Here is a 17,779-nt window from a genome sequence, read left to right as displayed (position 1 = left end):
GAGCACCTGGAAAAGTGCTACATCATCAGCAGCAGGTGCAGCAGCAGCAGCAGCATCATCTGCATCCCTTTCAGAGTCTTCCCGCAGTGCAAGCATGGGGGTTGGAGTTGCTCTCCTAAAAATACATTTATTTCTCCAAAGGCACATTCCTCAGCAGTGCTCATATTTATATCAAAGTGTACCAAAACCAGTCAGTACCAATCAATACCATACCAGTACCAGTCAGTACCAGTACCAGTCAGTACCAATACTAGTCAGTACCAATACCAGTCAGTACCAATCAATACCAGTCAGTACCAATCAATACCAATACCAGTCAGTACCAATCAATACCGTACCAGTACCAGTCAGTACCAATACCAGTCAGTACCAATCAATACCATACCAATACCAGTCAGTACCAATCAACACCGTACCAGTACCAGTCAGTACCAATACCAGTCAGTACCAATACCAGTCAGTACCAGTACCAGTCTGCACCAATACCAGTCAGTACCAGTACCAGTCTGCACCAATACCAGTCTGCACCAATACCAGTCAGTACCAATACCAGTCAGTACCAATCAACACCGTACCAGTACCAGTCAGTACCAATACCAGTCAGTACCAGTACCAGTAAGCACCAATACCAGTCAGTACCAGTACCAGTCAGTACCAATCAATACTGTACCAATACCAGTCAGTACCAATCTATACTGTACCAGTACCAGTCAGTACAATCAATACTGTACCAGTACCAGTCATGACCAATACCAGTCAATACCAGTACCATCAGTACCAATACCAGTACCAGTCAATACCAGTACCAGTCAGTACCAGTAACAGTCAGTACCAATACCAGTCAATACAAATGCAAGTCAGTACCAGTACCAGTCAGTACCAGTACCACTTAATACCAGCACCAGTCAGTACCAATACCATGTCAATACCAGTACCAATCAGTACCAATACCAGTCAAGACCAATAGCAATCAGTACCAGTACCAGTCAGTACCAATCAATACCGTACCAGTACCAGTCAGTACCAATACCAGTCAATACCAGTACCAATCAGTACCAATACCAGTCAAGACCAATAGCAATCAGTACCAATACCAGTCAGTACCAAACACCAGTCAATACCAGTACCAATCAGTACCAGTACCAGTCAGTACCAATACCAGTCAATACCAGTACCAGTCAATACCAATACCAGTCAATACCAATCAATAGCATACCAGTACCAGTCAGTACAAATACCAGTCAATACCAATACCAGTCAGTACCAATATCAGTCAGACCAGTACCAATCAGTACCAATACCAGTCAGTACCAATCAATACCGTACCAGTACCAGTCAGTACCAATACCAGTCAGTACCAAACACCAGTCAATACCAGTACCAATCAGTACCAGTACCAGTCAGTACCAATACCAGTCAATACCAGTACCAGTCAATACCAATACCAGTAAGTACCAATCAATCCCGTACCAGTACCAATCAGTACCAATACCAGTCAGTACCAATACCAGTCAGTACCAATACCAGTCAATACCAATACCAATCAATACCGTACCAGTACCAGTCAGTACCAATACCAGTCAATACCAATACCAGTCAGTACCAATACCAGTCAATACCAGTACCAATCAGTACCAATACCAGTCAGTACCAATACCAGTCAGTACCAATACCAATCAATACCGTACCAGTACCAGTCAGTACCAATACCAGTCAATACCAATACCAGTCAGTACCAATACCAGTCAATACCAGTACCAATCAGTACCAATACCAGTCAGTACCAATCAATTCCGTACCAGTACCAATCAATACTAATACCAATAAATACCAGTACTAGTCAGTACCAGTACCAGTCAATACAAGTACCAGTCAATACCAGTACCAGTCAGTACCAGTACCAGTCAGTACCAATACCAGTCAGTATTAGTCAATACCAGTACCAGTCAGTACCAATACCAGTCAGTACCAGTACCATTCAGTACCAGTACCAGTCAGTACCAGTACCAGTCAATACCAGTACCAGTCAGTACCAGTACCAGTCAGTACCAGTCAGTACCAGTCAGTACCAGTCAGTACTAGTACCAGTTAGTACAAGTCAGTACCTGTCAATACCAGTTCCAGTCAGTCCATGTCTGTACAAATCCCTTGATACCCACCGGTCAGTGACAACACAAGGTTGAACTAATAGGCAGGCTGCCAGGGTCCAGGCCTTACACAGAAGACCACAACACATTACACAATGGCAATACATCCAAATGGGTGGATTTCATAGTAATGAATAACAGTAGAGAAGAGGTGAAATGATAAGTTGTTTTTGTACAGTACCATTAGAGCTGTATTGCATTTATAAACAGGGAGGGAGGGAGTTCCGGTCACAACTTGCAGACTTGTTTTTGAGTTGCTGTGCGTTTTGTTGCCAACCTATTTTGCTACCTGACAACTTTACGGTTTTTACTTTTTAATTATCGTTTATATTTTGTTTGTTTTTCCTCAACTTTTTCACTTCGGACGCTTTATCTGGACACGGTTCGTCAGGACCTCCAACAGCCGAAGCTCAGTAGTAACATTAACATGATGCCTTCTAATTGCAGTCGCTGTACTCATAATATACAGGAGAACGATCGCCTTACGGCGAGGATAGCTGTGCTGCAAGCTCAACTTCAGACGCAATCGTTAGGCAAGGGTCATTTCAGTGTAGGAAAGGATGAAACAGCGTCTGTGCCACCAGTAAGTACAGATAATAGTATAAATCCCCTGGCACTGTCCCGGCAGCCAGACAACTTTCTCACGGTTTCTGGAAGGAAATGCTGTAGGAACGCTCAACCGGTGTCGCTCATTCAGCTGACAGAAACTTTCAACCGGTTTTCCCCATTAAGCAGCCAGTCGGAGTCAGAGGCCGAGTCTTCTCTGGTCTCTACTCCTCCCGTTACGGGGTCTGAGACGCCGAAGCTTCCCACCATTAGCTCTGACAAATTGAAAACCCTAGTCATTGGCGACTCCATTACCCGCAGTATTAGACTTAAAACGAATCATCCAGCGATCATACACTGTTTACCAGGGGGCAGGGCTACCGACGTTAAGGCTAATCTGAAGATGGTGCTGGCTAAAGCTAAAACTGGCGAGTGTAGAGAGTATAGAGATATTGTTATCCACGTTGGCACCAACGATGTTAGGATGAAACAGTCAGAGATCACCAAGCGCAATGAAATAGGGTGCAGGCCAGGCAGCAGGCTGTTAGCCAGCCGGCCAGCATAGTGGAGTCTGCCACTAGCACAGTCAGTGTAGTCAGTTCAGCTATCACCATTGAGACCGTGTCTGTGCCTCGACCTAGGTTGGGCAAAACTAAACATGGCGGTGTTCGCCTTAGCAATCTCACTAGGATAAAGACCACCTCCATTCCTGTCATTATAGAAAGAGATCATGATACCTCACATCTCAAAATAGGGCTACTTAATGTTAGATCCCTTACTTCAAAGGCAATTATAGTCAATGAACGAATCACTGATCATAATCTTGATGTGATTGGCCTAACTGAAACATGGCTTAAGCCTGATGAATTTACTTTGTGAAATGAGGCCTCACCTCCTGGCTACACTAGTGACCATATCCCCCGTGCATCCCTGTTATGAACTTGAGTGAAGACCCAAAAGCGGTTTTAACAGAAAACAGAGTTCTTTAATGAAAAACAGGAATGGCATAAATCCTCTTCCAACGTTGTCAGCGGAACAAAAAGAACGTTAGTATAGTGCAGGATGCACCTGCCAGGCAGACTCCGACAGGACAGGACAAGGTGGAAGCAAACGAGACGACAGCTTGCTTCTGGCATCAAAAAACACAAACAAGAATCAGACACTGAAAGTAGCAGGAACAGAGAAAGAAATAGAGACCTAATCAGAGGGGGAAGAGAGAACAGGTGTGAAAGAGTGAATGAGCTAGTTAGAGGAGATGTAGAACAGCTGAAGAATGAGAGACAGAGAAGGTAACCTAAAAAGACCAGCAGAGAGAGAGAGTGAAGAGAAAGGACAGGAACAGACATAACAAGACATGACAGTACCCCCCCACTCACCGAGCGCCTCCTGGCGCACTCGAGGAGGAAACCTGGCGGCAACGGAGGAAATCATCGATCAGCGAACGGTCCAGCACGTCCCGAGAGGGAACCCAACTCCTCTCCTCAGGACCGTACCCCTCCCAATCCACTAGGTACTGATGACCACAGCCCCGAGGGCGCATGTCCAAAATCTTACGAACCCTGTAGATGGGTGCGCCCTCGACAAGGATGGGGGGGCGGGACGAGCGGGGGCGCGAAGAACGGGCTTAACACAGGAGACATGGAAGACCGGGTGAACGCGACGAAGATAGCGCGGGAGAAGAAGTCGCACTGCGACAGGATTAATGACCTGGGAAATACGGAACGGACCAATGAACCGCGGGGCCAACTTGCGAGAAGCTGTCTTAAGGGAAGGTTCTGAGTGGAGAGCCATACTCTCTGACCGCAACAATATCTAGGACTCTTGGTCCTACGCTTATTAGCGGCCCTCACAGTCTGCGCCCTATTACGGCAAAGTGCCGACCTGACCCCCTTCCAGGTGCGCTCGCAACGCTGGACAAAAGCCTGAGCGGAGGGGACGCAGGACTCGGCGAGCTGAGATGAGAACAGCGGAGGCTGGTACCCGAGGCTACACTGAAAAGGGGATAGACCGGTAGCAGACGAGGGAAGCGAGTTGTGGGCGTACTCTGCCCAGGGAGCTGTTCTGACCAAGACGCAGGGTTACGAAAAGAAAGACTGCGTAAAATGCGACCAACAGTCTGATTGGCCCGTTCGGCTTGACCGTTAGACTGGGGATGAAAGCCGGACGAGAGACTGACGGAAGCCCCAATCAAACGGCAAAACTCCCTCCAAAATTGAGACGTGAACTGCGGGCCTCTGTCGGAAACGACGTCAGACGGAAGGCCATGAATTCGGAAAACATTCTCGATAATGATCTGAGCCGTCTCCTTAGCAGAAGGAGCTTATCGAGAGGAATGAAATGAGCCGCCTTAGAGAATCTATCGACAACCGTAAGAATAACTGTCTTCCCCGCTGATGAAGGCAGTCCGGTGATAAAATCTAAAGCGATGTGAGACCACGGTCGAGAGGGAATGGGAAGCGGTCTGAGACGGCCGGCAGGAGGAGAGTTCCCAGATTTAGTCTGCGCGCAGACCGAACAAGCGGCGACAAATCGACGCGCGTCACGTTCCCGAGTGGGCCACCAGAAACGCTGGCGAATGGAAGCGAGCGTACCCCGAACGCCGGGGTGGCCGGCTAACTTGGCAGAGTGGGCCCACTGAAGAACGGCCGGACGAGTAGGAACGGGAACGAACAGAAGGTTCCTAGGACAAGCTCGCGGCGACGGAGTGTGAGCGAGTGCTTGCTTTACCTGCCTCTCAATTCCCCAGACAGTCAACCCGACAACACGCCCGTCAGGGAGAATCCCCTCGGGGTCGGTGGAGACCTCAGAAGAACTGAAGAGACGAGATAAAGCATCAGGCTTGGTGTTTTTGAGCCCGGACGATAAGAAATAACAAACTCGAAACGAGCGAAAAACAGAGCCCAACGAGCCTGACGCGCATTACGTCGTTTGGCTGAACGGATGTACTCAAGGTTCCTATGGTCAGTCCAAACGACAAAAGGAACGGTCGCCCCCTCCAACCACTGTCGCCATTCGCCTAGGGCTAAGCGGATGGCGAGCAGTTCGCGATTACCAACATCATAGTTACGTTCTGACGGCGATAAGCGATGAGAGAAAAACGCGCAAGGATGGACCTTGCCGTCAGAGAGAGAGCGCTGAGAAAGAATGGCTCCCACGCCCACCTCTGACGCGTCAACCTCAACAACAAACTGGCTAGAGATGTCAGGTGTAACAAGAATAGGAGCGGATGTAAAACGATTCTTAAGAAGATCAAAAGCTCCTGGGCGGAAACGGACCACTTAAAGCACGTCTTAACAGAAGTAAGGGCTGTGAGGGGAGCTGCCACCTGACCGAAATTACGGATGAAACGACGATAGAAATTAGCGAAGCCCAGAAAGCGCTGCAGCTCGACGCGTGACTTAGGAACGGGCCAATCAATGACAGCCTGGACCTTAGCGGGATCCATCTTAATGCCCTCAGCGGAAATAACGGAACCGAGAAAAGGGACAGAGGCGGCATGAAAAATGCACTTCTCAGCCTTCACATAAAGACAGTTCTCCAAAAGGCGCTGGAGGACGCGCCGCACGTGCTGAACATGAATCGAGAGAGACGGAGAAAAAATCAGGATATCGTCCATGTAAACGAAAACAAAAATGTTCAGCATGTCTCTCAGGACGTCGTTAACTAGTGCCTGAAAGACAGCTGGAGCGTTAACGAGGCCGAAAGGAAGAACCCGGTATTCAAAGTGCCCTAACGGAGTGTTAAACGCCGTCTTCCACTCGTCCCCCTCCCTGATGCGCACGAGATGGTAGGCGTTACGAAGGTCCAATTTGGTGAAAAACCTGGCTCCCTGCAGGATCTCGAAGGCTGAAGACATAAGAGGAAGCGGATAACGATTCTTAACTGTTATGTCATTCAGCCCTCGATAATCCACGCATGGGCGCAGGGACCCGTCCTTCTTCTGAACAAAAAAACCCCGCTCCGGCGGGAGAGGAGGAGGAGACAATGGTACCGGCGTTGAGCGAAACCGACAAATAATCCTCGAGAGCCTTACGTTCGGGAGCCGACAGAGAGTATAATCTACCCCGGGGGAGTAGTTCCCGGAAGGAGATCAATACTACAGTCATACGACCGGTGTGGAGGGAGAGAAGTGGCCTTGGAACGACTGAACACCGTGCGCAGATCGTGATACTCCTCCGGCACCCCTGTCAAATCGCCAGGCTCCTCCTGTGAAGTAGAGACAGAGGAAACAGGAGGGATAGCAGACATTAAACAGGTTACATGACAAGAAACATTCCAGGATAGGATAGTATTACTAGACCAATTAATAGAAGGGTTATGGCGCACTAGCCAGGGATGACCCAAAACAACAGGTGTAAAAGGTGAACGAAAAATTAAAAAAGAAATGGTTTCGCTATGATTACCAGAGACAGTGAGGGTTAAAGGCAGCGTCTCACGCTGAATCTTGGGGAGAGAACTACCATCTAAAGCGAACAAGGCCGTGGGCTCCCCTAACTGTCTGAGAGGAATGTCATGTTCCCGAGCCCAGGTCTCGTCCATAAAACAGCCCTCCGCCCCAGAGTCTATCAAGGCACTGCAGGAAGCAGATGAACCGGGCCAGCGGAGATGGACCGGAAAAGTAGTGCGTGATCCAGAAGGAGAGGCCTGAGTAGTTGCGCTCACCAGTAGCCCTCCTCTTACTGATGAGCTCTGGCTTTTACTGGACATGAGGTGACAAAATGACCAGCGGAGCCGCAGTAGAGACAGAGGCGATTGGTGATTCTCCGTTCCTTCTCCTTGGCCGAGATGCGGATACCCCCAGCTGCATAGGCTCAGCATCCGAGCCGGCGGAGGAGGGTGGCAGTGATGCGGCAGGTGGCAGTGATGTGGAGAGGGAGCAGCGGAGAACGCGAGCTCCTTTCCACGAGCTCGGCGACGAAGATCAAACCGTCGCTCTATGCGAATAGCGAGAGCTATTAAGGAGTCCAGACTGGAAGGAACCTCCCGGGAGAGGATCTCGTCCTTAACCTCGACGAGGAGACCCTCCAGAAAACGAGCGAGCAAAGCCGGCTCGTTCCAGTCACTTGAGGCAGCGAGAGTGCGAAACTCAATAGAATAATCCGTTATGGATCGATTCCCCTGACATAGGGAAGACAGGGCCCTGGAAGCCTCCTCCCCAAAAACAGAACGGTCAAAAACCCGTATCATCTCCTCCTTAAAGTCTTGATACTGGTTAATACACTCAGCCCTCGCCTCCCAGACTGCCGTGCCCCACTCACGCGCCCGTCCGGTAAGGAGAGAAATGGCGTAGGCGATGCGGGCTGCGCTCCTGGAGTAAGTGTTGGGCTGGAGAGAGAACACCACATCACACTGAGTGAGGAATGAGCGGCACTCAGTGGGCTCCCCAGAGTAACACGGCGGGTTGTTGATCCTGGGCTCCGGAGACTCGGAAACCCCGGAAGTGGGCGGTGGATCGAGGTGGAGTTGGTGAACCTGTCTTGTGAGGTCGGAGACTTGGACGGCCAGGGTCTCAACGGCATGTCGAGCAGCAGACAATTCCTCCTCGTGTCTGCCTAGCATCGCTCCCTGGATCTCGACGGCGGAGTGAAAAGGGTCCGGAGCCGCTGGGTCCATTCTTGGTCTGATTCTTCTGTTATGAACTTGAGTGAAGACCCAAAAGCGGTTTTAACAGAAAACAGAGTTCTTTAATGAAAAACAGGAATGGCATAAATCCTCTTCCAACGTTGTCAGCGGAACAAAAAGAACGTTAGTATAGTGCAGGATGCACCTGCCAGGCAGACTCCGACAGGACAGGACAAGGTGGAAGCAAACGAGACGACAGCTTGCTTCTGGCATCAAAAAACACAAACAAGAATCAGACACTGAAAGTAGCAGGAACAGAGAAAGAAATAGAGACCTAATCAGAGGGGGAAGAGAGAACAGGTGTGAAAGAGTGAATGAGCTAGTTAGAGGAGATGTAGAACAGCTGAAGAATGAGAGACAGAGAAGGTAACCTAAAAAGACCAGCAGAGAGAGAGAGTGAAGAGAAAGGACAGGAACAGACATAACAAGACATGACAATCCCGCAAAGGCGGAGGTGTTGCTAACATTTACGATAGCAAATTTCAGTTTACAAAAAAAAAAAAAGACGTTTTCGTCTTTTGAGCTTCTAGTCATGAAATCTATGCAGCCTACTCAATCACTTTTTATAGCTACTGTTTACAGGCCTCCTGGGCCATATACAGCGTTCCTCACTGAGTTCCCTGAATTCCTATCGGACCTTGTAGTCATAGCAGATAATATTCTAATCTTTGGTGACTTTAATATTCACATGGAAAAGTCCACAGACCCACTCCAAAAGGCTTTCGGAGCCATCATCGACTCAGTGGGTTTTGTCCAACATGTCTCTGGACCCACTCACTGTCACAGTCATACTCTGGACCTAGTTTTGTCCCATGGAATAAATGTTGTGGATCTTAATGTTTTTCCTCATGATCCTGGACTATCGGACCACCATTTTATTACGTTTGCAATTGCAACAAATAATCTGCTCAGACCCCAACCAAGGAACATCAAAAGTCGTGCTATAAATTCACTGACAACACAAAGATTCCTTGATGTCCTTCCAGATTCCCTCTGTCTACCCAAGGATGCCAGAGGACAAAAATCAGTTAACCACCTAACTGAGGAACTCAATTTAACCTTGCGCAATACCCTAGATGCAGTTGCACCCCTAAAAACTAAAAACATTTCTCATAAGAAACTAGCTCCCTGGTACACAGAAAATACCCGAGCTCTGAAGCAAGCTTCCAGAAAATTGGAACGGAAATGGCGCCACACCAAACTGGAAGTCTTCCGACTAGCTTGGAAAGACAGTACCGTGCAGTACCGAAGAGCCCTTACTGCTGCTCGATCATCCTATTTTTCTAACTTAATTGAGGAAAATAAGAACAATCCGAAATTCCTTTTTAATACTGTCGCAAAGCTAACTAAAAAGCAGCATTCCCCAAGAGAGGATGACTTTCACTTTAGCAGTGATAAATTCATGAACTTCTTTGAGGAAAAGTTTATAATTATTAGAAAGCAAATTACAGACTCCTCTTTAAATCTGCGTATTCCTTCAAAGCTCAGTTGTCCTGAGTCTGCACAACTCTGCCAGGACCGAGGATCAAGAGAGACGCTCAAGTGTTTTAGTACTAGACACAATGATGAAAATTATCATGGCCTCTAAACCTTCAAGCCGCATACTGGACCCTATTCCAACTACACTACTGAAAGAGCTGCTTCCTGTGCTTGACCCTCCTATGTTGAACATAATAAACGGCTCTCTATCCACCGGATGCGTGCCAAACTCACTAAAACTGGCAGTAATAAAGCCTCTCTTGAAAAAGCCAACCCTTGACCCAGAAAATATAAAAAACTATCGGCCTATATCGAATCTTCCATTCCTCTCAACATTTTTAGAAAATGCTGTTACGCAGCAACTCACTGCCTTCCTGAAGACAAACCATGTATACGAAATGCTTCAGTCTTGTTTTAGACCCCATCATAGCACTGAGACGGCACTTGTGAAGGTGGTAAATGACATTTTAATGGCATCGGACCGAGGCTTTGCATCTGTCCTCGTGCTCCTAGACCTTAGTGCTGCTTTTGATACCATCGATCACCACATTCTTTTGGAGAGATTGGAAACCCAAATTGGTCTACACGGACAAGTTCTGGCCTGGTTTAGATCTTATCTGTTAGAAAGATATCAGTTTGTCTCTGTGAATGGTTTGTCATCTGACAAATCAACTGTAAATTTCTGTGTTCCTCAAGGTTCCGTTTTAGGACCACTATTGTTTTCACTATATATTTTACCTCTTGGGGATGTTATTCGAAAACATAATGTTAACTTTCACTGCTATGCGGATGACACACAGCGTACATTTCAATGAAACATGGTGAAGCCCAAAAATTGCTTTTGTCACTTCTAGGTTAGACTACTGCAATGCTCTACTTTCAGGCTACCCGGATAAAGCACTATATAAACTTCAGTTAGTGCTAAATACGGCTGCTAGAATCCTGACTAGAACCAAAAAATTTGATCATATTACTCCAGTGCTAGCCTCCCTACACTGGCTTCCTGTCAAAGCAAGGGCTGATTTCAAGGTTTTACTGCTAACCTACAAAGCATTGCATGGGCTTGCTCCTACCTATCTCTCTGATTTGGTCCTGCCATACATACCTACACGTACGCTACGGTCACAAGACGCAGGCCTCCTAATTGTCCCTAGAATTTCTAAGCAAACAGCAGGGCTTTCTCCTATAGAGCTCCATTTTTATGGAACGGTCTGCCTACCCATGTCAGAGACACAAACTCGGTCTCAACCTTTAAGTCTTTACTGAAGACTCATCTCTTCAGTGGTTCATATGATTGAGTGTAGTCTGGCCCAGGAGTGGGAAGGTGAACGGAAAGGCTCTGGAGCAACGAGTGGTACCGCCCTTGCTGTCTCGGCCTGGCCGGTTCCCCTCTTTCCACTGGGATTCTATGCCTCTAACCCTATTACAGTGGCTGAGTCACTGGCTTACTGGGGCTCTCTCATGCTGTCCCTGGAAGGGGTGTGTCACCTGAGTGGGTTAATTCACTGATGTGGTCATCCTTTCTGGGTTGGCACCCCCCCCTGAGTTGTGCCATGGCGGAGATCTTTGTGGGCTATACTCAGCCTTGTCTCAGGATGGTAAGTTGGTGGTTGAAGATATCCCTCTAGTGGTGTGGGGCTGTGCTTTGGCAAAGTGGGTGGGGTTATATCCTTCCTGTTTGGCCCTGTCCGGGGGTGTCCTCGGAAGGGGCCACAGTGTCTCCTGACCCCTCCTGTCTCAGCCTCATGTATTTATGCTGCAGTAGTTTATGTGTCGGGGGCTAGGGTCAGTTTGTTATATTTGGAGTACTTCTCCTCTCCTACTCGGTGTCCTGTGTGAATCTAAGTGTGCATTCTCTAATTCTCTCCTTCTCTCTTTCTTTCTCTCTCTCGGAGGACCTGAGCCCTAGGACCATGCCCCAGGACTACCTGACATGATGACTCCTTACTGTCCCCAGTCCACCTGGCCGTGCTGCTGCTCCAGTTTCAACTGTTCTGCCTTATTATTATTCGACCATGCTGGTCATTTATGAACATTTGAACATCTTGGCCATGTTCTGTTATAATCTCCACCCGGCACAGCCAGAAGAGGACTGGCCACCCCACATAGCCTGGTTCCTCTCTAGGTTTCTTCCTAGGTTTTGGCCTTTCTAGGGAGTTTTTCCTAGCCACCGTGCTTCTACACATGCATTGCTTGCTGTTTGGGGTTTTAGGCTGTGTTTCTGTACAGCACATTGAGATATCAGCTGATGTACGATGGGCTATATAAATACATTTGATTTGATTTGAGGGAGGGAGAGTCAGTTGTACTGAAATGTGTCTTCCACATTTAACCTAACCCCTATGAATCAGAGAGGTAAAGAGGGTCAGGGAGCTGGCTTATTCAACATCCACGTCATCTGAGCCCAGGAAGCAGGTGTTGTTGGGGGTTAACTGCCTTGCTCAAGAGCAGAACGGCTCAGCGATTCAAATCAGCAACCTTTTGTTTACTGGCCAGACACTCTTAAAAGCTAGGTGCCACTCCAGGTCCATGTTAGTTCACGGATGGATCCAAAGACATTCCTCATTATTATAGGTGGGGCCAGGAGTTTTTCCTAGCCACATGACCTGACTGGAAAAAACTCAGGGCCCTATCTCAACACACACACAACCATGTATCGGCACGCAATCATATCTGCACACACATCATAAGTTAGTCTCGTCCCAGGTGTGGTTATTCATACTCTGTAACACCCTCCGGACAACCTTATCCAGCTCTTTCCGTGCCCTCTGCTCCTCCTCCAGTGACCTCTTCATCTTCTTATTGTCCTGTTGAGGGGTCAAAGGTCAGCTTCATATGCCACAAAGTATTCCGTTTGGTAGTTTTACTACTTCATCCGTCATAACAGTGTAAAGTGTCACATGCCATATTGAGTTGTCATAGGCCTGTCTTAAGCCAGCATAATGGGGACACAGAGGGGACAATCACCTGTTGGAGCTCCTGTACCTCGTCCCTCAGGGCATACACTACATCCTCCAGGCTCCTTTAACACAACACAGACAGAAAAGGAGCAGCTTCCAACAAAGAAATGATTGATAAAGAGGGTTGTATTGTATCAGTAATTTGGAAGTGGTTTTTAGCACAGGTGGAATCAGCTCCCCCTCAGAGCGTGTTTTTAGCAGGTGGCATCAGCTCCCCCTCAGAGTGTGTTTTTAGCACAGGTGGCATCAGCTCCCCCTCAGAGTGTGTTTTTAGCACAGGTGGCATCAGCTCCCCCTCAGAGTGTGTTTTTAGCACAGGTGGCATCAGCTCCCCCTCAGAGTGTGTTTTTAGCACAGGTGGCATCAGCTCCCCCTCAGAGTGTGTTTTTAGCAGGTGGCATCAGCTCCCCCTCAGAGTGTGTTTTTAGCAGGTGGCATCAGCTCCCCCTCAGAGCGTGTTTTTAGCACAGGTGGCATCAGCTCCCCCTCAGAGTGTGTTTTTAGCAGGTGGCATCAGCTCCCCCTCAGAGTGTGTTTTTAGCAGGTGGCATCAGCTCCCCCTCAGAGTGTGTTTTTAGCAGGTGGCATCAGCTCCCCCTCAGAGTGTGTTTTTAGCAGGTGGCATCAGCTACCCCTCAGAGTGTGTTTTTAGCACAGGTGGCATCAGCTACCCCTCAGAGTGTGTTTTTAGCACAGGTGGCATCAGCTCCCCCTCAGAGCGTGTTTTTAGCACAGGTGGCATCAGCTCCCCCTCAGAGTGTGTTTTTAGCAGGTGGCATCAGCTCCCCCTCAGAGTGTGTTTTTAGCACAGGTGGCATCAGCTCCCCCTCAGAGTGTGTTTTTAGCAGGTGGCATCAGCTCCCCCTCAGAGTGTGTTTTTAGCACAGGTGGCATCAGCTCCCCCTCAGAGTGTGTTTTTAGCACAGGTGGCATCAGCTCCCCCTCAGAGTGTGTTTTTAGCACAGGTGGCATCAGCTCCCCCTCAGAGTGTGTTTTTAGCACAGGTGGCATCAGCTCCCCTCAGAGTGTGTTTTTAGCAGGTGGCATCAGCTCCCCCTCAGAGTGTGTTTTTAGCAGGTGGCATCAGCTCCCCCTCAGAGTGTGTTTTTAGCACAGGTGGCATCAGCTCCCCCTCAGAGTGTGTTTTTAGCACAGGTGGCATCAGCTCCCCCTCAGAATGTGTTTTTAGCAGGTGGCATCAGCTCCCCCTCAGAGTGTGTTTTTAGCACAGGTGGCATCAGCTCCCCCTCAGAGCGTGTTTTTAGCACAGGTGGCATCAGCTCCCACTCAGAGCGTGTTTTTAACACAGGTGGCATCAGCTCCCCCTCAGAGTGTGTTTTTAGCAGGTGGCATCAGCTCCCCCTCAGAGTGTGTTTTTAGCAGGTGGCATCAGCTCCCCCTCAGAGTGTGTTTTTAGCAGGTGGCATCAGCTCCCCCTCAGAGTGTGTTTTTAGCACAGGTGGAATCAGCTCCCACTCAGAGCGTGTTTTTAGCACAGGTGGCATCAGCTCCCCCTCAGAGTGTGTTTTTAGCAGGTGGCATCAGCTCCCCCTCAGAGTGTGTTTTTAGCACAGGTGGCATCAGCTCCCCCTCAGAGCGTGTTTTTAGCACAGGTGGCATCAGCTCCCCCTCAGAGTGTGTTTTTAGCAGGTGGCATCAGCTCCCCCTCAGAGTGTGTTTTTAGCACAGGTGGCATCAGCTCCCCCTCAGAGTGTGTTTTTAGCACAGGTGGCATCAGCTCCCCCTCAGAGTGTGTTTTTAGCACAGGTGGCATCAGCTCCCCCTCAGAGTGTGTTTTTAGCACAGGTGGCATCAGCTCCCCCTCAGAGCGTGTTTTTAGCACAGGTGGCATCAGCTCCCCCTCAGAGTGTGTTTTTAGCACAGGTGGCATCAGCTCCCCCTCAGAGCGTGTTTTTAGCACAGGTGGCATCAGCTCCCCCTCAGAGCGTGTTTTTAGCAGGTGGCATCAGCTCCCCCTCAGAGTGTGTTTTTAGCACAGGTGGCATCAGCTCCCCCTCAGAGCGTGTTTTTAGCACAGGTGGCATCAGCTCCCCCTCAGAGCGTGTTTTTAGCACAGGTGGCATCAGCTCCCCCTCAGAGCGTGTTTTTAGCAGGTGGCAACATAGTGACCTGCCATAGGGCAGCTTTAAAGCCAGAGACCGTAGACAGATGTGTCTTTCTTGCTTGTAACTTGTATGTACCATTAGTCTAACAGTTATAAACATCGACCCAACTTTAACTGTGATGTACCATTAGTCTAACAGTTATAAACATCGACCCAACTTCAACTGTGATGTACCATTAGTCTAACAGTTATAAACATCTACCCCAACTTCAACTGTGATGTACCATTAGTCTAACAGTTATAAACATCTACCCCAACTTCAACTGTGATGTACCATTAGTCTAACAGTTATAAACATCTACCCCAACTTCAACTGTGATGTACCATTAGTCTAACAGTTATAAACATCGACCCAACTTCAACTGTGATGTACCATTAGTCTAACAGTTATAAACATCTACTCCAACTTCAACTGTGATGTACCATTAGTCTAACAGTTATAAACATCTACCCAACTTCAACTGTGATGTACCATTAGTCTAACAGTTATAAACATCTACCCCAACTTCAACTGTGATGTACCATTAGTCTAACAGTTATAAACATCTACCCCAACTTCAACTGTGATGTACCATTAGTCTAACAGTTATAAACATCTACCCCAACTTCAACTGTGATGTACCATTCGTCTAACAGTTATAAACATCTACCCCAACTTCAACTGTGATGTACCATTAGTCTAACAGTTATAAACATCTACCCAACTTCAACTGTGATGTACCATTAGTCTAACAGTTATAAACATCTACCCCAACTTCAACTGTGATGTACCATTAGTCTAACAGTTATAAACATCTACCCCAACTTCAACTGTGATGTACCATTAGTCTAACAGTTATAAACATCTACCCCAACTTCAACTGTGATGTACCATTAGTCTAACAGTTATAAACATCTACCCCAACTTCAACTGTGATGTACCATTAGTCTAACAGTTATAAACATCTACCCCAACTTCAACTGTGATGTACCATTAGTCTAACAGTTATAAACATCTACCCCAACTTCAACTGTGATGTACCATTAGTCTAACAGTTATAAACATCTACCCAACTTCAACTGTGATGTACCATTAGTCTAACACTTTTAATGCATATTTACTTGCACTATTTGTTTTTTTATTTTTTATTTATTTTTCATAACTTGTCCGGGTTTATAGCTTAAAAAAAAGTGTAGTTAATGTTATTTGTGACTTCTTCTACTTCTGACAATAAATAATAAACATTAAATCCTGCGGTTTGTTTAGGCAGGCTTGAGTCTGAAGAAGAAATGTCCCCTTTAAACATTATTTGATTAATATCTTGATAATTATCATTATCATCGCCCAGCCCTAATATACAGTGCATTGGGAAAGTATTCAGACCACTTAACCTTTTCCACAGTTTGTGACGTTACAGCCTTATTATAGAATTGATTGAATAGTTTTTTTCCCCACTTCAATCTACACACAAGGCCCATAATGACTGAGCAAAAACACGTTTTTAGAAACTTAAAATATCACATTTACATGAGTCTTCAGACCCTTCACTCAGTACTTTGTTGAAGCACCTTTGGCAGCGATTACAGTTTTCTTGGGTATGATGCTACAAGGTTGGCACACCTGTATTTGGGGAGTTTCTCCCATTCTTCTCTGCAGATCCTCTCAAGCCCTGTCAGGTTGGATGGGGACTGTCGCTAAACAGCTATTTTCAGGTTTCTCTAGAGATGGATTTAAATCTGGGCTCTGGCTGGGCCACTCAAGAACAAGCTTGAGACTTGTCCCTAAGCCCCTCCTGCATTGTCTTGGCTGTGTGCTTAGCGTCGTTGTCCTGTTGGAAGGTGAACCTTCGCCCCAGTCTGGGGTCCTGAGCACTCTGGAGCAGGTTTTCATCAAGGATCTCTCTGAACTTTGCTCTGTTCATCTGCCGCTGAAAAAAGATCCCCACAGCATGATGCTGCCACCACCATGCTTCACCATAGGGATGGTGCCAGGTCTCCTCCAGATGTGACACTTGGCATTCAGGCCAAAGAGTTCAATCTTGGTTTCATCAGACCAGAGAATCTTGTTTCTCATGGTGTCTTTAGGTGCATTTTGGCAAATTCCTGTGAGGAGTGGCTTCCGTCTGGTAACTCTACCATAAAGGCCTGATTGGTGGAGTGCAGCAGAGATGGTTGTCCTTCTGAAATGTTTTCCCATCTCCACAGAGGAACTCTAGAGCTCTGTCAGAGTGACCATCGGGTTCTGGGTCCGAGGCTCTTTCACAGCCGGCCGTGACCGGGAAACCCATGGGGTGGCTCAGCGTTGTCCGGGTTAGGGGAGGGTTAGGCCAGCAGGGATGTCTTTGTCCCATCGCACACTAGCTACTCCGGTGGCAGGCCGGGTGCAGTGCACGCTGACACGGTCACTAGGTGTACAGTATTTCCTCCTCCACGTTGTTGCGGCTGGCTTCCGGGTTAAGTGGGCATTGTGTCAAGAAGCAGTGCAGTTTGGTTGGGTTGTGTTTCGGGGGATGCACGGCTCTCGACCTTCGCCTCTCCTGAGTCCGTACGAGAGTTGCCGCAATGAGACAAGACTGTAACCACCAATTGGATACCATGAAATTGGGAAGAAAAAGGGGTAAAAAAACAAATAAATAAAAAGAGTGACCATTGGGTACTTGATCCTTCCTGACCAAGGCCCTTCTACCCTGATTGGTCAGTTTGGCTAGGCAGCCAGCTCTAGGAAGAGTCTTGGTGGTTCCAAACTTCTTCCATTTAAGAATGATGGAGGCCACTGTGTTCTTGGGGACCTTCAATGCTGCAAAAACGAAGAAGGGGGTGGAGGAGGAAGAGGAGGATGAGGAGGAGGTGGAAAGGAGATGGGAGAGGTGGGGAGTAGGAGAAGGTGGAAAAGGGAGGAAGAAGAGGAGGAAGTGGCGTGG

At 47.8% G+C, this 17,779-nt stretch overlaps 1 protein-coding gene and 1 pseudogene across 1 annotated transcript in view; one reads left to right on the top strand and one right to left on the bottom strand.

Annotated features, from left to right (window-relative positions):
• LOC135519031 (CRACD-like protein) overlaps positions 1 to 17,779 on the top strand; it is a 555,588-nt gene that overhangs the window by 317,144 nt on the left and 220,665 nt on the right. The window lies entirely within an intron of this gene.
• Positions 12,479 to 17,779, bottom strand: part of LOC135519459 (rho guanine nucleotide exchange factor 7-like) — a 59,784-nt pseudogene continuing 54,483 nt past the window's right edge.

The sequence above is a fragment of the Oncorhynchus masou genome, chromosome 29, assembly GCF_036934945.1.
Source record: "Oncorhynchus masou masou isolate Uvic2021 chromosome 29, UVic_Omas_1.1, whole genome shotgun sequence".
NCBI lineage: Eukaryota > Metazoa > Chordata > Actinopteri > Salmoniformes > Salmonidae > Oncorhynchus > Oncorhynchus masou.
Note: the sequence above shows the minus strand (reverse complement) of the source record. Positions and strands in the feature narration are given on the sequence as shown.